The sequence below is a fragment of the Melanerpes formicivorus genome, unplaced genomic scaffold, assembly GCF_026170545.1.
Source record: "Melanerpes formicivorus ecotype bairdi unplaced genomic scaffold, bMelFor1.0.p_v2 SCAF_19, whole genome shotgun sequence".
Classification (NCBI taxonomy): Eukaryota; Metazoa; Chordata; class Aves; order Piciformes; family Picidae; genus Melanerpes; species Melanerpes formicivorus.
Window position 1 is genome coordinate 11793953 of NW_027142371.1, and position 2424 is coordinate 11796376.

A 2424-nucleotide genomic window follows, 5' to 3' on the forward strand; every position below is an offset into this window, starting at 1 on the left:
CTGATTGTCCTTTGATTGCAGAGGTGTTAATTTGTGTGCTCAGCACGAGACAGGCAGAGCTGGAGTGTGTTTCGAGTGATTAGCTCCTCAGGGCTGCGTGTGAGAGGATGAGGAGGCTGCGCTGGCAGAATATCTGGCTGGTGGATTTCACAGCAGCCTCGTGTGTGCTCCTAGGTCAGACCTGAGTGCATCCAGCTGTGTCCTCTTCCCACTGATTTAGGAAAGACGACTGAAAAACTGTCTTCAGCAGAGCTGTGGTCAGTGCAGCGTCAGTGGGCATGGGCTGAGGCATGTCCTTAGAGTGAGAACACAGCCGAAGCAGGGCTCCGGGGAGGTGGGGTCTAACCCCCGCGAACGGATCGAGACTGTGCTGAAAACACACACGGCCAGCTTCGGAGCATCCTCACGGAGAGCTCCGAGCAGTGCCAACAGAGGGAGCTGTTAGATTTGGGATGTGGCAGCTCCTGGGCGGCCGAAAGCTGCTGAGCCTAGTCCTGGCACAGCTGGCACGGCTTACACGGCTGGAACAGATGGTATGAATGGTTTGACTGGCTGGATGGCTGGCATGGCTCGAATGACTGGCACAGCTGGCACAGTGGACTCGGCTGGCAGGGCTAATATGGCTGGTATGGATGATTTGCCTGCCACAAGTTGCTGGGCTGGCACAGCTGGCATGGTGAGGCTGGCTGGTTTAGCTGGCACAGCTGGTATGGCTGGCATGGATAGTATGGCATGACCACCGTGGGTAGTTTGGCTGGCAGAGCTGGTATAGCTGGCACATAGGGCATGGCTTGCACAGATAGGATACTTGTCATGGATGGCTTGGCTATCAGAGCTGGCATGGCTGGCACAGATAGTATGTTTGTCATGGATGTTTTGGCTATCAGAGCTGGCATGGATGTACAACTGGCATGGAGAGTATGGCTGGGGATGCTGGCACAGATGGCTGGCACAGCTGGCATGGCTGGCATGGTTGACACAGATAATATACTTGTTGTGGATGGTCTGGCTGGCAGAGCTGGCACAGTTTGTACAGCTGGGCAGCAAGTGGAGGCTGGCCCCACTGAGGAGCAGGCCTGGCTGATGACTTTCACAGCATGAAACTTTGTGATGTGGAAGTGATGCTGAAGATATTTCAGCAGAGGGAAAGTTAGCCTCAACTTCTGTCCTTTTGCTCCTCATCAAGGTACAGACAACTTCTGACATACACACTTGAGCTATTGTGACCTGAAAAGCTCTAAGGAGCTACAGAACCACCTGAAACCCTGCTCTGTCTTTCACACATCCTGCAACTGTGTAAAGCCTGAGAGATAAGAATGAGCCCTGCCATGTTCCTTAGAATCACAGGGTTGCCCAGTCAGAAAAGACCTTAAGATCATTGAGCCCAACCACAGCCTAACATCTAACATCATAAGGGCAACAAGGCTGGTGAGAGGCCTTGAACACAAGCCCTATGAGGAGAGGCTGAGGGAGCTGGGATTGTTTAGCCTGGAGAAGAGGAGGCTCAGGGGTGACCTTATTGCCCTCTACAACTACCTGAAGGGTGGTTGTAGCCAGGAGGGAGTTGGCCTCTTCTCCCAGGCAACCAGCACCAGAACAAGGGGACACAGTCTCAAGCTGCGCCAGGGGAGGTTCAGACTCGAGGTGAGGAGGAAGTTCTTCACCGAGCGAGTCATTCGGCATTGGAATGGGTTGCCCAGGGAGGTGGTTGAGTCATCGACCCTGGAGGCGTTCAAGGGGAGATTGGACGTGGCACTTGGTGCCATGGTCTAGTCATGGGGTCTGTGGTGTCAGGTTGGACTCGATGATCCTCGAGGTCCTTTCCAACCTAAGTGATACTGTGATACTGTGATACTGTGATCTCCCTGTTCACGACTGTCACACCATGTCCCTAAGCTCCTCATCCAGATGTCTTTTAAACATCTCCAGGAATGGTGACTCCAGCACCTCCCTGGGCAGTCTGTTCCAGTGTTTGAGAACCTTTTCAGTGAAGAAATTTTTCCTAATATCCAACCTAACCCTCCCCTTGTGCAACTCGAGGCCATTTCCTCTTGTTCTACCACTTGTTACCTGGAAGAAGAGACCAACCTCCCCCTGGCTGCAACTTCCCTTCAGGGAGTTGAAGAGAGCAATGAGGTCTCCCCTCAGCCTCCTTTTCTTCAGGCTGAGCTACCCCAGTTCCCTCAGCCATTCCCCACAGAACTTGTGTCCAGGACCCCACACAAGCCTTGTTGCCCTTTTTGGGATGCACTCCAGCCCCTCAATGTCCTTCTTGGAGTGAGTGGCCCAAAACTGCCCCCAGTATTCAGTGTGCTGCCTCACCAGTGCTGAGCAGACAGGATCACATCCTTGGTCCTGCTGGACACACTATTGATGATATAAGCCTTAAATTGTCCAGGTCCCAGGTGTCTGACAGGATCCAGA